Below are 21,605 nucleotides of genomic sequence, written 5' to 3' on the forward strand. Positions count from 1 at the left end.
ACAGATACTCGTACATACTCTTTAGTCAATGGTACAAAACATAGATATGCATTTTAATAACTCGGCATATTTTACCTTCAAACAAAAAAAAAACATAAGGAAAACTAAACTAGTCTAGGTAATATCTATGTAAAAAATGATAAAATTTAATGTTTCCCTATAACGGTAAATAATAGCCCAGCGAGAAAACTCTTCAAATAAAAATACTTAAAAATGACATGAAAAAATACATTTCATAAAAATATTCTAACACGCTCAAAAATTCATTCTCACTTTGACGAAAGTGCCTACCATAAAGCACACTCGTCATAAAAGTCCGTTAGTACAAGTGTCAAGTGAGCTTCGAATAACGAGGCTGACAGCCGCAGAGCGCTTCGCTGTTTGCGGGGCGGCCACTACGCGGTTTGAGGGCTACACTGGAAACGAAAAACGAGAAAGGTTATTCAAAATCTGCAACATATACCTTATAGCATTAATAAAATACAGAAATACGATCTGTACCCCTAGTGTAAATAAATTCGATTTCGAAACGTGACGTACGCGTTTGCGTTTAGTCTCATTTTGTATTGGATTTAGAAAGAGCGCGCCAAGCGGGACGTTTTGGAAACTCAAAATCCTATACAAAATGAGACTTAACGCAAACGCGTTCGTCACGTTATGATGTCGATCAAATTTACACTAGGGGTACTGATTTCATATTATTAATAAAAAAAATATTAGGGGACATCTTACACAGATCAACCTAGCCCCAAACTAAGCAAAGCTTGTACGGGTACTAGGCGACGACATTCATACCGATGCAGATAAATACATACTTATATACATAGAAAACACCCTGACTCAGGAAAAAAATATCTATGTTCAAGTTCAGCCCACAAATAAATACCCCGTACCGGGATTCAAGATTTGCATTCATAGGCAGGGTCACTCCCTATGCCAGACCGGTCATCAAATGAAAACTAATTGTTATTATTAGGAAATAAAACGATCTGTGGAAGTACTCAAGTAATTTAAAAACGAAATATATAGGTAAAAACCGGTGTTATTAATATACATAATTACATATACAGTATGTTTATTTAGTCACCTGCAATAATTTACGAGCTGAATATATAGGTTATACTGAGCAACTTTTAGTATGGGACGAAATACGAAAATCGCGAAAAAAATTACTCTCCCATAGAAAAGTCAAGGTCACACAGCCAAAATATATGAAACAGCCAAATCTTTTTCGAAATTTCAGGGTTGGTCCCATAGTAAAAGTTGCTCAGTATAACCTTTATATTCAGCCCGTAAATTATCGCAGGTGACTAAATAAACAACCGGTATATAGGGTAGAGTCGGCTATAAAAAAAAAAACATTTATTTCGGACGACACAATCCATATTTTGTTAGTTACAATTATACTTAAATTACTATGTTAGTACCTAAACTAAGATGTTGGGAGGTCCAGTGCCTAATTAATGCACTGTCCCATCTCCCTGCCGCGCGCCGGTTTTCCCATTAAACAAGGTACCAAATAGTGCTTTAATGGAATTTAAGCACAATAATCTTATCAAACATGACATACGACTACATAACAAATGAACTAAAAAGAGAAAAAATATGATTTTGGTCGGACTTGGTTGTTTAAATCGTACTGTAGCATATTTTCAGCAGGTGGGTCGAATTTTTTTTCATGGTCTTGTTTTGAAACATAATGTCACGCTAGTATTTCTGTATTTTATCAATTAAATAAAAAAGACGACTGCTATTGCATATCTTTTAGCTGTAGATTACATTTAACATGATAAGAATTAATAACAAAATTTTATGTCATACAAAAAGCTACACTCCGTCACATTTTTTGGCGACAAAAAACAAGACGACGAAAATAATTTTGACCCAGGTAGCACTGAACAAATAGTATTATTATGGCAAGTGGTTTTCCTCTGCAGACAAAAAAAATAAATTAAATGAAAACATGGCCTTAGAGAAGCCCATCGGGTTTCGAGTGTCATTGAATGGGAACAACTTTAGTTTTAGTGGGCCACACATAACTAATGAATAAAGTTTGCCCATCCAACACCCTTAGCTCGACTGTTTGAGTTTTCAACATGGGCCCTAGCGGTTATCCAAAGCACGTAGTTATTTTGTGCACAGTCATAATGGAAGGATACATTATTTTCACCTATACTTACATAAAATTAGGATCATGTATTAGACAAATGACTAAAATTCTAGACTAGTAAAATACGAGTACTATTTTGCGAAACATATATGCGACACCATGACACCATGACAGAGTATACCCTTTAAACATAATTATATTAGTCCCGCGAAATATATGAAATCATATAAAGACGTGTTCTTAAAGTTTATTGTAGCTTCTAATCTTGATGCTATAAATTTAAGTGGTAATTAAAAAGCATAACTAAATAAACATACTTTGTTAAACCAACTAATGATTTCCCACCAGCAAGGGCACATCAGACATGCTAACGATAGTTGCCAAGGCAAAGGTCGATATGTTTGATATAAACAGCTACTAATGCATATATTAGCAGTAGATTCAACTACCTTAATTATACGAGAATTATATGCTCTCCTAAAGAGTACATGATGCTAGGAGTTCGTCAGGAATGCTAACATTTCACAACATTTATTCAATAGAATGATTCTTCTTTAGTAATTATGTACCAAAACGACGCAATTCCATAACGAATGAGGATTCATAAATTTCTAATTTCCGTCTCGTTAATGATTTTCGTTTCAAAAACACATTAAACTGGTGACACCATTACCGCTAACGACTTTTTTAGCAATCTTTCTAAAACGTAAATTGTTACCTCCATTTGAAGTGGAGTTGAAAAACCGCAGACACTCGTGCCTTTTCATCATTAAGTAGAACGGGGTGTTGTAACGGGGCATTCTTGTATTAATAAAGGAAACCCTGAGAAGCAGGAATAAGAATCAATTTGGTACATTAAGTACATTAGCATTGCATTGCAGCCACATGACAATAATATTTAAAAAAAAAAACACCATTTCAGCTCAGCATTAGCATTCGGTACAACTATTACAAATGTTGGTGGTTCTGAGAATGATTCTCCGTAGGATGGGCGCGCGTTCACGAATTTGTCATGACCCAGCGCAACCGCAGAGACCGCTGGATCAGTCAGTTGCTACTAATGTTGCTTGGTTTCTAGTACACCCTACGACATGATCTCGACATTAAAAACTATCAGGATTTAATTTTACCCCTTACCCCTTAAGTGCATATTGTAAAATGCAGCTTAATAACAAAACATATTTTAACGATTTTAGACAAAATGGAGAAAAAGTAAATATCTAATTTTCATATTTTTTAGTACTTACTCGTACCTATGTGATTTAGGCTTCTGTTACTTTTAATGAAAATAGCACATAGATACGACAAAATTATTCGTGATAAAGTTCATAATTTGGCGGACTATAGAAAACGGAGGAGCGGACTTTTATTATGCTACTGTAACTTGACACATTATTCACCATAGCAAGAAAAGAATAATTAAAAAACAGCCAAATACCCAAATTGCCCCGAGGCAGAACGGCGCCCCAAGGGTCACGAACGGTCACACATTTTTTTTACTTCTTTCGTTAGATCGAGTGATGCTTGACCTTCTTAATGTTTTCCTCTAATCGTTAGATTAACTTATAAGTAAAGAAACATAATCTGTGTTTTTAAATAAAATGTAGGCTCGCTCAGCAGTTCTGAGATAAAAGAGATAAATGTAAAATAAATATTGATCTTAATATTACAAAAAAAAAAAATTCCCACAACATGCCCGTTTAAGTATATTTTTCGCCACACCATGTGCAATTTGCAACACTTTTTGATTTTCGTATTTAAGCCCTATATTTAAACTTTTAATTATTTACGTACATGTGTGAGAAGATTACTAGGGCTAGGAATAGTACCTATGCCTACGTATTGTTTAATGTGCAGTAACCCGTAACGTTATCTTAACACCGAATACCATTAAACTAAATTTAATATACTTACGTTACCAGTTTCGTGACGTTAGATTAGAGGTCGAAAACCAGTTTTGAGTAGTTCGACTACCGACGGCGAGAATCCTACGTTCCATACAAATGGCGCAAATTGCCTATCCTTTTATCCTCAACAATTAATATTAGTCATCAATTCATCATTTAATTAGCGTTGTAGATGTATAAGTAAAAAAGTTAAATAATCTCAAATACTTTTTAGTATGTGTTTAGATTATGAATCTTTCCTGTGGGCATTATAAAGTAAATAGACTGTAAAGCCTTATTTTTATTATACTATACACAGTTAAGACGCTCGTTTCCCTGAACACTTTTGACGCAAATGGTCCATTATAATGTTTAAGTTTTCAAATAGATAACTTGTATATTAAAAAACAACGCCTCTAAATGGATATAATCCTGTTTACTTACTAAAGAATTGAGATATTAACAACCTTGTAGCAAACGTTAATGTTTAAATGAAATGCCAATCAAATATTTATTGCCTGAGGATATTAACAAGCAGCACGTCAAGTCGACAGTGACAGCTAACTTTTGTTAACGTTTTAAAATGTATATTGTCACCATTCTACCGTTTCAAATAGGCCACTGGGGTCACAATTTTTTGCGTCATTTGCGTCACAAAAACCAAACTGAAGTTAAAGATGAGTAGTAGATAGGTCTGTTAGGTATATTTGGCTAGGCGCAACCTAAACATACTGTTAAAACTATAATACAACGTACTCTTATTATCAATAACAAACCCGTTCATAGATTAAACATAAGTGTTATTTTTTAACTGATGAATACGATGCATTAAACATTCTCATTCATTTGACCCCTACAAACGATAACGTAATGAAATACTACATTCTATAGAGCTCAGTGTACCTATTTTTATGTACTTACTTGGCAAAATCTCTAATTATATCAATAAACCATATTTTGTGTACAAGCTACAGTGACAAAACAAACATTGAAACGCCAGTTGCAACTCACAGCGCGGACGTTTTAACAAATTTTAGATACCTATTCAGTTCAGGTGAAACGACAATGGCACGAATCACCTAAACGCCGGAAAACGTCGCCGACAGCGGCTTTCAGTGCACCTGACGTTCTCTGACCGGTCGAGTTAAGTTTTCTATTGCTAAGTATGTATTTCATGGGATAGGTATTTTAACACCAATTTAGTTAAAACAATCTACATTGTTCTTATTCTAGTCGCAAACTAAAGCGTTCCGTGGTGATATTCTACAAGCACCGCACTTTGTTAATAACTTTGTATAGTCAAGAAGTCACTTCATTAAACTGTAAGGGCAAGAGCTGATTTTATTATGTTGTACTACGAGTATATATATATTTATTTTATGTGTGTGAAAAACCAGTTCCGTGGCCATTTCAAGGGTCTCAAAAAAGTTCGGGTTGCTCAACAGGTCGAGACAGTATTTCTTACCGGCCACCGCCTACAGGTTTATAAGGCACAAGTTCGCCCACGGAAGGAATACTGTCCTCATCTATGGGCACGTGCACCTCAGTACCAGCTTCTCCCTCTGGACCACACCCAACGGAGAGCGACTCGAATTGTCGACTGGCAGCGCATTACCGATCGGTTTGACTACTTGGCGCTGCGTAGAGATGTAGCCTCGCTTTATATTTTCTATCTAATGTATCACGGGAAATACTGTGCCATCGCCCTACGCGACAACATTTCCATCTTCACCACGTGGACGGTTAGTAGTCCTAAACTGTGCGTTTCTCCAAAAAATTCCTGCCTTGCACAGCTAAACTATGCATGCCTGCGGTATTTCCGGACCGATACGACCTTCAAACCTTCAAGAAAAGAGCGTACTTCCATCTTAAAAGCCGAAAGTACACTTACAACTCCTCTTGTATTACGGGTGTCTATGGGCAACGGTAATCGCTTATCGTCAGGCGATTCATCTGCTCGTTTGCCACCTATATCATAAAAAATATGTTGGCTATGTGGGGCTTGCTAACTTATTCCACAAGGTATAACGAAAATAGTGGGAATCCGTTTAAGAGTTTATTTGATCAGAAGATCAGAAAAAAGTACAGGAAAAATTTATTTGACGTGATTTTTTTTTCTATAGGGCAGGTCGTTCAAGTCGGCCAATCATCCATACAAAGGCCAAAACTATTTGCGTCGAAAAAAAATCATCTACTTTTTCCTAATCAGAACACGATACTGAATATGCCCTTAAACGGATCCCTGCTATTTTTGTTACACCCTGTATACTCCACGTCGCGTCATCCGACAAAGAAGACAAATCCATGAATTGCTATTCCTGCCGATACATATATAGTGCTATTCTCCAAACATGCGAGGAAATCAGGTAAAATAATCATAATTTAAGCATTAACCAGCACTCAAACCGAACCTTCACATCACAAACGTCAAAAACAATTTCATTATTTAATTATTTAAAAAAAGTTAAAGGCACAACTTATTCTGCCATTCAGTACCAGTCAATATTCGTTCAGTCAATATAATTGTGCAATATAAGCTGTGTGTATGCACGCATGAGGTCCTTAAAAAATAGATAAGTTATAGTATTTGATTTTATTAAGGAGTATTCGTACGATCATAAACGGCTGTCTTGTAAGAACGAGATATGTAAGGTCGTTTATCTATCTGACGCTATCCTATAGCTTGAAATGATACTGACCGGGTCCTGAAGACGCAGCCCGCGGCTATATTAATGCCTGTTTGCGTTTTTGAGTGAGTTAGTTAGTGTTTAAAAAAAGGAAAAAACAATATCTACAGTAATAACTTCCCGTCCGATAAAACACATAAATAATGGTTTCCATTTTTTAAATTTGAGTTTGACCGTAAGAAGAGCTTCGTAGAGAAGAGAATTATTTTTGCTACAATAAGGTGAACAGTTCCAAGCATATTGGAGAATATTCTTTTATAGGCGAAGTCAATAACCATGTATATAAATTCTTGATATTAAATCAATCCAAAAATGACCTGTAAATGTATTAATAAACTGATACAAACCGCAATTAAAGCGGCTTTTAATCGTGGATTTTCTCTACTGAGAAAGAAAAAGTTTTTGCTGTAATTATTTCGGAAGGCGCTAGCCTGCTAGATAGTGAAAATACACTTACACGAAAAATTCGGGTAAAGCCTGACGTATATTTGACGTGGTGCGTGCGCTTCAGTATGCTTGAAGAGCCCTTGACCCTCGGACTGATAAGCCGTATGAGGTGCGCTGCGCGGCCAGTGTCGGGCGCCTACGGCGTTATCATACTCAAAGAAGCGAGGCGGGGGAAGCCGACGTAAATTTCTGGGCACCAAAGGCGTCCTCATATAAACGGGGCTTGTTAAAGGGGGCACTGCGCGTGATCCGATGCCTCGTAGTATAGGTAGGTACCTAATATGACTATAGGGGTGACGCCTAATATGTGGCCCGGAATTTTATTGTAGTCGATTTTTTGTTAAAATATATTAAGTCTATAGTAAATAAATAATAGTGAGGTTTACTGTTTGCAGAGCCACTATTTAAAAATCGTGTGATATACGGAACCCTTGGAACGCGAGTCCGACTCGCACTAGGCCGCTTATTATTTACACCACACCTTATTTCGATCGAATATTATTGAGTATCCAAAAAGGTATAATGTTACGCTATTCAAACCTGTTCCAACTCACAGGCTGCCCGCTTTAGCTAATTAACCTCAGCACAGGCTGCTCTCAAACTAGGCAAATCAAGGGTGAACGTAATGAGGTTTTATTTAACTTCACTGTACTGATTCCATTTGTATTACTTGGAATAACTACTAAACATAAACTGGCATAATAACTGGTAACTAGTCTCGTAACTTATTTGCAGTACTAAAAAGCTAACTATTTTTTTTTTCTCGCTTTGTTCTTTAATATACATTTTACAGGTACTCATTTATTTTAATAAATTTAGGAACGCTAACACGAATTAACTCGACTAATCATACAACTTGAAATCGCATATTAAACAAACCTAATAATAAATTTGTACGTGAATTTTCAGAATAACTTTTACAGTACATATGGGGCTACTTTATAGCACTAGTGCGAGAAGTAGCATATTATGTTACTGTGTCGAACATTTAAAGGGCCATATGTACTGTAAAACGTTGTACGATACATGTGCGAATAGGTAATTCGCAACTCGTGTCGATTTAAAACACTCCCTTCGGTCGTGTTTTAATTTATCGCCACTCGTTTCGAATTTCCTATTTTTCGCACTTGTATCGTAATGTACTATTATGTGTCTGTTGTATTTCTCGTATATTCTAGGAACTCAACTTCAAAGTTCGCCAGAATGTTTGTTCAATTTAATTTAAATTAGTCTGATTCGCGAATATTTAGTTAGTTATTTACGTAAGCTCAGTTTAGAGCGAAGAATGTTTAGGTTAACGGACAGGCGGAAAGCGGGATCACAGAAAGCTCATTTAGACTTCAAAATGTTGGCTTAGCTGTACATAAGAAAAACATTTAGTTGTGCCAATAAATGTTTGATATTCAGATCAGATGGATATGAGCAAACTTTTTTTCACCAATTTAGGGGATTAATGTAAACTTTCAATGAACGCTTTTACTCCCCTGGGGAATTAATTTCTAAAAACGCTGAAATCACTTTTCTTGTTGCCTATTATTGTGTCTTTTTACAACATTTTAAGATTACTATTTACAAAAATTTTCGTTCCCGATGCAAACTTACAACCCTTTTTTCACCGCCTTGAGGTATGAGTTTTCAAAAACGCTGAAATTAGTTTTCTTGTATTTTAGTAAAATACCTTTTTACGAAGTTTCAAGTTCCTAGCTCAAAATAAAACTTGAACCCCATACAAACCTTCATCCCCTTTTTACCCCCCTTAGGGGTTGAATTTTTAAAAACGTTGAAATAACTTTGATTTGTAATCGGCTATTATGCCTTTATAGAAGTTTCAAACATTGGTAATGGTTTCAAACTTTCAACCACTTTTTAACCGTTTTAGGGGATAAAATTTTAAAAACGCTGAAATTAAATTTCTTGTGTTTTAATAATATGCCTACGTACAACGTTTCAAATCCCGCACTCAAAAAAATATTTGATCTCCATACAATCTTTCAACCCCATTTTTCACAACCTTAGGGGATGAATTTTCATAAACTCTGAAATAAGTTTTCTTCTATTTTTTATAAAATACCTTTTTACAAAGTTTTAAGTTCCTAACTCAAAATAAAACTTGAATCCCATACAAACTTTCATCCCCTTTTGTAACCCCCTTAGGGGTTGAATTTTCAAAAACGTAGAAATAACTTTGATTTGTCATCGGCTATTATGCCTTTATAAGAAGTTTCAAAGCATTGGTAATGGATTCAGACTTTCAACCCCTTTTTAACCCTTTTAGGGGATGAATTTTTAAAAACACTGAAATCACTTTTCTTGTATTTTAATAATATGCCTACGTACAAAGTTTCAAATCCCGCATTCAAAAAAATATTTAGTCTCCATACAATCTTTCAACCCCTTTTTCACCACCTTAAAGGATGAATTTTCAAAAACGCTGAAATCAGTTTTCTTGTATTTTATTGATATATCTTTTTACAAAGTTTCGAATTCCTAGCTTAAAATAAAACTTGATCCCCATACAAATTTTCATCCCCTTTTTAACCCCCTTAGGGGTTGAATATCTCAAAATGGCTTCTTAGCTCTTGTACACTTTATAAATGCAATCTAGTGTGTAAATTTCAACTTTTTAGCATTTGTAGTTTCGGCTCTGCGTTGATGAGTCAGTCAGGACACGTGCATTTATATATAGCTATTTAAAAATTAGGGTAGAATATTTATTTGCAACCCCTAAAAAGTCTAAACTAGAATTGCTCCGAAATTAACAAAAACAATAGGAATTAGGAACACACAGGTATAAAGATACATAAAGGAACGACCGCGTTGCGGCTGCGCTCCAAACAATACTATAATCGCTCAATAATATTTTCAATTATAGCCTAAGGACTCAAAGTGCAATATTGTTTGAATTGACAACAACAACGTTACCGGCAAAAAAACTTGTTTGAAGTCGATGCATCAGAGACATCCCATGCCAACTACGGTTATACAATAATAAATTGAATTTAAGCGTGTGTAAAGATTACAATCATTTGAACTGGTCCAAAACCCTATTATGAGTTAACTGAATACACTGGATTTTTATTTCGGTTACCGGTAATACGAGTTAACTCGATCTGATACGGTCACCGAATCGAAAATTAACCTTATCAGAAGGTTACCGATATGGTTGGGGTTTTTATAACCACTTCTAAAATAACCCTATGAAAAACCCCGGTTAAGGTTTCGGCCCCTGAGGGGTTCTGATAATATTTACTTCTAAAATCATGTTGTACAATGTAAGCTAAATGTAATTGAAGTAAGGAAAAGTTTATAATTTTTATAGGATCGGTGATTTTGGATTAAAATTATTCAAATTACATAATAAACGATAATAGATATAAAGTTTTTTCTATATATACATATAAAACATACGTAGCTAACAAGGAATTCATACAAGTTTTACAATTTTGAGAGAGGCAGATGAAACGAATAAATCAAATACCATTACGAGTATTTCAATAATAGCCTTTCAAAAATGTATCTCTGTCCAGATTTGCTTAACAACTCCCAAAACATTTTAATATTAATTACCACTACCGTTGAATCGTATCGGTTTGACGCGCCTACCGCTCCAGCACAAAGGCTGAGAAATGAAAATCTAGCAAAACTGAAACAAACTGTGAGCGGTCATTGTTAGATATGAAATTAATAAAACTCGGGCGCGCCTGCCGAGTAATACGCTAGACGCAGCTTTGAAACGAAGAATTAAATATACTTCTCGGACCCCGTGTTTGTTACATCACCCAAAACTACTGAAGTAGTTTTCGAGTGTATCAAAATAACTCACACAAAATCTGTGTATGACCTGCTTAAAAATCTTAAAATAAACTAAACTAAAATTGTGTGTTTCGTTACAATCAATGTAATAGCAACTAAACCAGCAAACAAAATACTTAATCATAATTATTATGAGAGGACCGGACCTATCGGATTTGCTACTACAACTCTTAGGAAATGCATAATAAATCCCAATGCCCACATTTTTAGATAAACACGGATATTAAAGAAATAATTAAAAAAAAACTAATTGCGGTTGACATGGAGTGTAATTTTAATATACAGCCTACCCTCTCTCCCATATATTTTGGGGGATTGCGCTTATTTCGCTCTAAGAGTAATTTCATATTTATGTCGTGGCCAGTTATTAGAGTCGATCATTTAATGAAAATCTTTATTTCATGCAACTAGTGACCCATAGATCAATACCTTAACACTAGAATACATATTATAAAAAGATATTTTAAAAATAATAACAACGTAACACATTATGGTTGCTATGCATTACGCAACCCTGTAGAACAGAGTAAGGGAGCTGACTGAGCTGAGCACATAATGATAAAGTCAGCCATATCATGAAGTGATCTGGCCACTACATCAATATCAAACGTTCATGCATCCGTCCATCCGTCCATCATTCGTATGTATTTTGTGAGCAGCTATTTAGTTTAGAAGTTAAAATTAATAAGTTGTATTCCACTACAAGTACAGTCAGCATCAAAAGTAGCGGATCAAATAACGCTTCATAAGTATCTACCATTCTGTAACAGCTTAACAAAAAGTCGAGTCTTTAATATAGAACAACTAAGACTGTAAAAGATATATTCTTGAACGCGATTTTTTTTAAATTATTTACATACACACACACATTTACATTTGGAAAAGTCACACGAAATATCAGATACTTTTGGCACGTTGTTTCATCCGCTACTTTTGATGCGGACTGTACCTAATTAAAAGTGTTTTTTTTTTTCAAGAATACCTAACATTAAGGTTGCAATAAGTGTTCCTGTTGCAATAAGTGTCTTCTGAAATAATTGCTAATAAAAAAATCAACAATATTGTTACAAAATACCCACCAGATTAAACTTTCTCTAGTGCTTCTAGGATGACGCCTCCTAGTCTTTAAAGTATTTCTTTATTAATTATAACTAAGCACTTCCAGAAATCAAAGTTCTACGTGAGTCCCAATTTCATATCGATATGCAATTTGGCAGTTGCACTACCAGTGCAGGGAAACGATATTCTAGCATTCTGGCGAGAATGCGACGAACGTGAGAACTTTGTGTTTGTGATTTGTAAGATATTTCCATTTTGCCTTATTTTATTACTTTTTAATATTCTCAAAGCTTCACAGAACTGATACTCGGCTCAATTCAAACAATGCTTATAAGATGAAACTTTTTTCAAACAAAAACGGTCCCATTTGACACTGAAAGATCGATATCATATCTTTGTCACATCTTATAAGTATTGTTCGAATTATGCCGACTATTATCATTACCGGAGTCCATTTAACTTAAAAACGCTATCGCTGTCATATAATACAATCTAATAATAATATAGAGATTACATAAAAACGCGAAACAGTCCATCGCGTGACATTTCATAAATTCCTAAGTTAAGTGTGACTTTCACTTGAATAGTCTACATAAATACAGGATGTAAGAATTATTGGGTCCATAGGAGTAACTACCTAAATCGTTGAATTAGAAACCATTACTTAATTCCTAAGAAAATAAGATTTTTTGGGAAAAAAAATCTTGGCTATACTATTTACATCAGAAACTTTGTTATTTTGTGGCATTTCTTATACCCTAACGTGCGTTATCTTTCATATATTATGAATTCAGATCTTAAAACATCAATTCTATTCTACTCTATTAGGACATACCCGGATGTCCTTAAACTATGTCCAAAAGATAGGTATGGGCACTGTGAATGCCTCTCGCTTTGTGTGGTAGGGCTAAGCACAGAGGATGTCATTCCAGATCTAGAGCAGAGTTCAACTGGGGAAGTACCTCCACCTACAGAAAACCGCAGCCAAATAACACTAGACCCTATTCATAGTGTTGTGTTCCTGCCGGTGAGTAAGGTTGCCGGAGCTCAACGACGGAGTTGCAGGTTGCAGGAGTATACAGGGCGTCCCAAGACTATGGGATATCAATGGAAAGTACCTTAAATATCGTAGATAGGATATTTTGCTGAAAGAAGACTTTATTTAATTTTAAAAGTAAGTAATAATGCATTCAAAGAATTTCTAAAAAAAATTGAAATTTGCTTACTTTTTCTGGGAATTATACCGAATCTTGAAATTTTAATCAAAAATTTTACTCTATTCATTTCTTTTGCGATATCATAATTATTTCTGAGATAACTTATTTTTTAAGCATTCTTTCGATTGGCATCATAAAAATACAGGATGGTTTTTTTTTACATTTGAGTCGGTTCGATTTCCAGACAAATCAACTTATTTTTTTAAATCTTTGGATGAAGTATTATCAACGTCGTCAACGTCGTCAAAGTCAACGTCGGGTGTTCGGTAGATGGAGTTTATATTAACAATATCAGCTATGCAGACGACATGGTGCTGCTCACGCCATCTCTCGGCGCATTGCAAAATTTGCTCGGTGTTTGTGAGAGGTATGCAGTGGACCATGGGCTCAGATATAATGCTAAGAAGAGTGAATTCCTAATCTTCAAGGCCGGTGCTAAGACGTACGAGGTTGTGCCACCAATTGCTCCATGTGACACTCATTTAAGCCGAGTTAAGCATTTTAAGTATCTGGGGCACTGAAGACCTCTCTGATAACATGGATATAGATAGGGAGAGAAGGGCGCTGTCCGTCCGCTGCAATATGTTGGCTCGGAGATTTGCAAAATGTACTAGAGAAGTAAAGCTAACGCTCTTTCGGGCATACTGCCAGTACTTTTACACCTGCAATCTCTGGGTCAATTATGCGCAGAGGACGTACAGCGCACTTCGTGTGCAATATAATAACGCGTTTAGAACATTGCTGGGGCTTCATCGGAGGTGCAGCGCTTCTGGCATGTTTACGGAGGCGGGGGTTGATGGTTTTCATGCGATCATGAGGAAGCGCTGCGCCGCATTGTGGGAAAGGATGCGGGGGAGCCCTAGTACGCTTCTGAAGGTGTTTGCCGACAGGTGGGACTCACCCATGTTAAAAAGATGGATCAGCCTTCACACTACTTTTTTAAATTTTGATTGGTGACATGTTTTAATTATTATTATTATTTGACGAAATTTAATTTTAATTCTATACATTTTATAATTTTCAAAATTTAATTTAATGCTTTTAATTGTAATATCTTAATTGTGAATTGTTATGTTATATTGTTTAATGGAAAATTTAAATTACTGTAGAGATAAGTTATTGACATTTTATTATTTTATGCACATCCGGTTATGTCTGTGTTTGTGATCTCTGTATGTACTAACAATAGTCTTGTAAGTTATGTTGTGTAATACTAACACTTCTATGGGTTTTGCCTGAAATAAAGGATTTAATAATAATAATATATGATCCGCAGGGCAGCTTGTGGCGAGCTGTTGGGGAGTAACGACCCCACGGACCCGTGTACTCCCGATAGTCGGTCAGGGTCTCCGTCTCCGACGTGTCTTCGTCGGTCGGAGTGGACCCCAAGGGGATCCGCAGGACTCTCAGCTCTGGCTTGCCTTCATTGGCCGTCCAGAGAGGAGTCGTTAGAGCTAAATGCTCCAGGGGTGGAAGGAAAACTTGCATAAGACGCGAGTTGGCACAGTGGCTGTTATCAGCCACTGGGTAGAAAGCGGCGTACACCTCTCGACACCCCTGAGCCGCTCACACCGGTGTTGCTCCTGGTCGTCTTCACGACGGCGCAAACCTGTGGTACTAAGTACTGCGGATCGCAAGGCGGCATGGGAGAGTAAGGTGCTTCACGGGCGGTTCTACAAGGCCCTCATGGGACCCGACGTGGACCTGCTCGCGTCGGTGAACTGGTTACGATTCGGGGACACCGAGGGTTTTGCCTGTGCAATTGCGGACGAAGTGATGATGACGAACAACTATCGGAAATATATCCTGAAGGACGGTACGGTTGACATTCTGTCGGGCACAGGCATATAATTTCCGGTTGTTCTCATCTTGCTAACGGCGAGTACTTGCATAGACATAATCTCGTAGCCAGGATTATTCACCAGCATCTTGCTCTTCTATACAGCCTTGTGGACCGCGAAGTATCGTACTACAAGTACTCACCTGCGCCAGTTCTCGAAAATGGTCGTGCCACGCTCTATTGGGATCGATCTATTATGACTGACAGGACTATTGTAGCCAACAAGCCTGACATCGTGATAATAGATCGATCGCAACGCCGGGCCGTGCTCGTCGACATCACCATCCCCCATGATGAGAATCTCGTGAAAGCCGAGAAGGACAAGTCCAGTAAGTACCTAGACTTGGCTTACGAGATAACCGCCGTGTGGGATGTTGATTCGACGATCATTGTCCCGATAGTCGTTTCAGCGAACGGTATCATAGCGTGAGTCTTGACCAACACCTTGAGAGACTCTCGCTAGGTGGTCGGATCAAGGGTCAGATACAGAAGGCGGTGATCTTGGACACGACGCGGATAGTCCGGCGGTTCCTTTCTCTGCGGCCCTGACCACCGGCAGCCTGGGCCCTGCCCCGCTGCTGGCGGCACCCTAGGTTAGGTTTTTTATAATGTGTTTATATCTTTTGTATTGTTTTGTAAGTGTTTTTGTATTTTAATTGTATATACACATTGTAAAAATCCTAGCCTGAGAAAAGAAATAAATAAAGGAGATAATAATAATAATTACTCAGTTTTGAAAATAAAATAAATTCTCCTTTTAGCAAAATATCCTATGTCTTATGTTTAAGGTACTTTCCCTAGATGTCCCATAGTCTTGGGACGCCCTGTATAGGCTACGGAGACTGCTTACCATCAGGGGGCCATATGCTTGTTTACCACCGACATAGTATAAAAAACTAACCTTACTTTTAAGATGACGTTCGTATTGCAATGCAACTGCAGCTGCATTACTGTTGCTTAACGCGGGCGCTGTCACAATCAATTTGCTTGACAAAATTAGTGATGTTCACAGCATATGTTTTGAATAAATAGTGACTGTAGCATTCAAGGGTTTAAATCCCGATGGTGCCTCAAATTATTATTTTATTTGTATACATATTTATGAAAATATTTTTTATACCGTTATATCTTAAGTTATATTGTGACTTTAAATTATCAATTGAAAATGTCGTGAATGAATGAATAGCTACAAAATGCTTCTAATGCTAGCTTTATACCAAATATGTTTGCGTGTGCGTCATATTTTTGGGAAAGCGATGGATAATAAAAAAACAGGAAAATGGTGTTCATAAAACAAAACAAAATATTGTGACCATGATGGAATTCGAACTTGAACTCATTTATTTGTTTTTATCCGCCTAAATTTGTTTTCTATAGCAGTCGCGCCTCACAAAGTTCTATCTAAAGTCTTTAAGGCTGTTATTATTATAAAGTTGAACAGTGCAATTAACTTAAGAGAATATTTTAGTAATTTTCCTCTATCTTTACGTACATTAATACGTTATGTTTCATAAATAAATATTATAAGACATTATTATCTCCTTTATTCAGTGTAGGTCTTAGTTTAGGTGTCTTATAATATGAATATAAATGTTAAATATAAAATCACATGCAAAACAATACAAAATACATATAAACCCATTATAAAAACTTATTGACGTTGACGTGAAAATGACATAATTTCACATACAGGCAGTTTTTTTTTTAAACACTACAAATTTTGATAACTAACCTATTGACGCGTAAAAATAATTGTTTCGTCAAATCCTTCTTCTTCTTCTTCCTCGCGTTGTCCGGGTCCGCTTGACAACTAATCCCAAGATTTGGCGTAGGCACTAGTTTTTACGAAAGCGACTGCCATCTGACCTTCCAACCCAGAGGGGTAAACTAGGCCATGTTGGGATTAGTCCGGTTTCCTCACGATGTTTTCCTTCACCGAAAAGCGACTGGTAAATATCAAATGATATATGACGTACGTAAGTTCCGAAAAACTCATTGGTACGAGCCAGGGTTTGAACCCGCGACCTCCGGATTGCAAGTCGCACGCTCTTACCGCTAGGCCACCAGCGCTTTCGTCAAAATTGTTTCGTAAAATACACTGTTAAAAATCAGAAAATATCTGTTATTTAATAAACTAACAATCTACTATTTAGTCGAGTGACAATAAGATGAAAGTCAGTTTGACATTTCTGCACTGATTGTCAAATAGGTATCTATATCAGTTAACTAAAGAAGTGAACGAATGATCATTATTACGAAAATACTAATTGGAATCCTACTCTATGTAATAGCGTGACGTCATTTTTCCCTAGTTACTACACAAATTGACTAAGGCCCGCAGTTAACAAGACTTGTGTCGTAGGTAAAAAGACAGCGATATATGTTGTATAGGTATGCCTCTGTATAATAAATAAATATAAATAGATAGTTAAATACATAAAAAACACCTATGACTCAGTAACAAATATCCGCGCTCATCACATAAATAAATGCCCTTACCAGGATTCGAACCCGGCACCATCGGCTCCATAGTTAGTCACTTCCCACTAGGTGAGATAGGAAGTCAAAATCATAATGTAAATTTAAGTAAATAATGAATAATAACGGCTTTGTTATTTATACGTAGCGAGGAGAAAATCTGAATACAGTTAAACATGAATATTAATATCTTTTTAATAGACTACAATACTGGTATATTGATTAATGAAGGCTGAAAAGGGCCATGTCTATCATTAGTTATTTGTACAACAAGAGAACAAAGTACGAGATTTCTTCGAGCGTCAATTTTGAGACCCGCACAAGACAAATTTCTAATTTAAAGCTTGAGTGTAACACAATATAACTTTGATCTCGTGTGGCACATAAAACTTTTTGCGGTGAAATGTAAGATATACTTGAAAATAGAAATAGAAATATTTTATTCGTAAACACAAACGAGACAATCTACATATAAGAAAAAAACCGGGCAAAGGCATGTCGGACCATACTCAGTGTAGGGTTCACCACCACACCATCACCATCACCCGTCACAATAGCCTTAAACAGGGTCTATAAGCGGTATTCTGTGTAGGTATAGCGGTAACAACCAAAAGGAAGTAGCTTTGCAGCACTTTTACTAAGAAGGGAAACCTTTTTGCAAAAACTCAATAATGGCTCAATCGATAATGTTTGGTATAGTTTTCATTTAAAGTATTTACGAAGTCTTACTTGAAAGATTTTTTTTCATATTTTTTGGACCAAATGTAGAGGAGGGGATACAATTTATTTTTCTTTCAGAGCGAATATTTCCGAATATTTTATCTTTATCAAAAATTCGTTTTTGAAGACCCCTATTCATTTTCCTTTCAAGGCCTTTCCAACGAGACCCCACATCATAGGGTTAATGCGAACAAAAATGTAGCGCAGGTACCTACCCTAAAAATTGTTTTTATTGTAATTCTTATTCTGCAATTTTATTCAACATTGATTTATGTATACACGCCAAATTGCAGTTTTCTAAAACTAACAATAACGGAGCAAAACCCCAGACGAACAGACAGACGGAGATGGCGAAACTATGATGTTTCCTTGTTTTAATACGGAACCTTAAAACGTAGATAGAATAAAGTGCCACGAAATGGCCGCATCTCAGCATGTTGCTGGTGGTATCCACTGCTGATATTTCGATGAGACGAGACGTGAAGGAGAAGTGTGGAGAATCACGGCTGGTAACAGGTAAAAAAGGAACATAAAATAAGCAGAAATAAATTACGATCAATGGACAAATGATTCCAAAATACAAGAAAAGTTATACAGATATATAGTACAACAAGTAAAATTTTAGAATAATTGTATGTTTATTACATTCAATTATACTTTTAAATCATACAATAATAACGAATTTATACTCGTAGTCATACTCCTGAGGTATTTTCAAAAAACACACTACCCGCACTTGATAAGATCTAATTTCCAATTCTAATAAAACACAATTTGGTCCAGTCTGAGTTTTTTTTACACGTTTATCGATGGCGCTTAAACCAATACAAACGGTTGATGGAACCAACACGCTTAAAAAATGCTGAAAACTGGTTACCAGTTAGAATTTTGTAATGTTTCGTGTTCGGGACAATAGACCCGAGCATGAAAGCTGTAAAATCAAGTTTTATTTTTAAAACATTTGAGGAGAGCAATTTTTTTTTATTGACCGAGCGTTAGCGAAGGTGTCCGTTTCAGCTTGGGCAAAAATGATTTCGTATGCCCGGTTATTCTTCTCTACAGGTCGCAATTCTTAACCGATTCTCGTGAAATTTTGTGACCAGATTCAATGATTAAATATAATTTTTGTCGGTCCAATTTTTAAATTGTTTAAAGCGGAAATTGGCAAAAAGGACTTAAGCGCCAATAGTGTATATGGCGCTTAAGAACATAGTGAGTTCACTGTGACGAAGAGGTCTACAGCTCACATACGGCCCGATTAGAACTTTAAAATAAATCAAAAATTTCCTAAAGATCAAAAGCAGTGTTCAGTGTCAAAAGTGACGTTTCTTCAAACAAAAACGTCACTTTTGACACTGAAATATCCAATCCATATAAAGACGTAGGTATCTTAAAGTTCGAATCGGGCCGATAGCCACTAGTTTAAATGTCTCTAAATCGTTTCACAGTGATTTGTGTTCGAGTAAAACATAAGTGGGCTAAAACTTCTATTAGCCAACGCTTGTTATTTTCACCTTTTGTATTATCTAATGATTTTGATATTAATAGTTTAGTGTTAAAACCGAATCGAGTAGAATTCTGCACCCCTAGTGTCAATTTATTCGATAGCGAAACGTGACGGAGGCGTTTGCGTTAAGTCTCATTTTGTATGGGATTTAGAAACAGCGCGCCAAGCGGGACGTTTTGGAAATTCAAAATCCCATACAAAATGAGAGTTAACGCAAACGCGTACGTCAAGTTCCGCTGTCGAATAAATTTACACTAGGGGTACTGAAAGTTTTAACAGGCTTTTTTTGACACGGTACATCTTTAACTGTGTTTTATTGATTGATGATCAAAGTGACAAAAGTGTCATCGGAATCAGCATGTACTATACCTTCAGGTACCTGCTTATGTACAGTGTCTTTCTTATTAAAATGTTAGGAATAACCACTGTATTATAATATTGAAAGCATTTAATTAAAACGTCGAATTCGTCTCACCCAGCCTCAAAGATTCATCGTTTTGTTTGCGACCGTTAATTAGGGACTAATTAATCAGAATTCAATTATAATATTGTAGCCTGTATTTGTTACAATGGTTATCTTTCTTTGTTTGTAATGACATGAAGAGCAAATTAAAGAAGACTAAAAAATGGTTTTTGTAAGTTCCAAAGTTAAGTCCTTACCTAGTAGATGTCGTATTTTTTCACATTTTAAATAATAATCTTATTTATCCGACTGACTAAGACGTTTGTGCACATTTTGAAGTGTTTTGGAAGTAGTTATAACAAATTTATTTTAATTTTGTTTTTTGACAGTTATTCGTAACATTACACATATTTTTTATCATCATGGTTTTTACGCATCTTTACTTACTTTTGACCATTTTATTATTTTTTGTCATACAGACGAACTCTAAAAACCCTTCAAATAATAAAGCATTTCTAAAGCGACAGAAAAAACAAAATGCGAAGGGTGCTTGCAGTTTGCTAGTTACTAAAAAAATATGAGAAATATTATGATCGATTCGCAAACTGAACAAAATGAATTAAGCTTGTACTTATTTCAAATGATTAACATTACCTATATTTTGTCTCAGAATAAAAAATAATGCGTGCCATGCGTGAAAGAAGTTTTTATTTACCGCCATATGACGTTCAGGTTATCTTTAATTTAGTGCGTACAATATTATTTTGTTTAGTTGTCTATAAACTACCTATAGCAAAACTTTTGTGTAAAATGAGCGATCTAGATATTTCGGAGGCGCCACCTCATATCCGAGAATACCGCGACAGAGCAACGATGCCGCAATGCTGGTCGTAACGTAATATAGCCGCTGGCCGTAGTTACATACGGTTCCTAAACACATCATAGAGAGCTAATAATATTTGTGTAGATAAAACAGTGTCAGTAACTGTAGAGAATTAGGTATTAAAACACTTGTGTGATCCTTTGTGACTCACTACGTTCGTTTCATAAAACCACACTCGTATTTTAATGCCTTTCATTATGTAGCAGTCACATAAATAAACTACTATTAATTTATTTACGATTAATGTTCGTTATTGTGGGTGCAACTGAAACAAGTGGTTACGCTTCCATACTAAATTTATACGAGAGCGCTAATGAGTGGTGACTTCCATTGGCTCCTGTGCTCTGTCTAGTAGTTGAGGTGGTCTGTGAGTCTGTGACCATGAACGATGCAAGATAATCTGTTCATTTTCAATGTACCTATCAGTATGGTTTGATTTTTTTTTTCCTGTTAAATTTGTTCCGTTTCAATTCAATTACGAATAGGCTATCGTAATTGAATCAGTAATTAATTAATAACTTCTCTTCGTCTTAAAATTAGTCCAAGAAACTGCCG

General features: G+C 36.0%; 1 protein-coding gene and 1 long non-coding RNA gene across 4 annotated transcripts in view; one reads left to right on the plus strand and one right to left on the minus strand.

The window, feature by feature from the left end:
• Positions 1-21,605, plus strand: part of LOC133534628 (ATP-binding cassette sub-family G member 1-like) — a 202,273-nt gene that overhangs the window by 7,250 nt on the left and 173,418 nt on the right. The gene's annotated exons all lie outside the window — the stretch shown is intronic.
• On the minus strand, positions 1,170-13,515 carry LOC133534645 (uncharacterized). Its single transcript, XR_009802069.1, has 2 exons — positions 10,115-13,515; positions 1,170-8,945 (listed from the first exon to the last, which is right to left on the minus strand). It is a non-coding gene; the product is annotated as an uncharacterized LOC133534645 (long non-coding RNA).

The sequence above is a fragment of the Cydia pomonella genome, chromosome 2 (assembly GCF_033807575.1).
Source record: "Cydia pomonella isolate Wapato2018A chromosome 2, ilCydPomo1, whole genome shotgun sequence".
In the NCBI taxonomy this organism is placed as follows: Eukaryota; Metazoa; Arthropoda; class Insecta; order Lepidoptera; family Tortricidae; genus Cydia; species Cydia pomonella.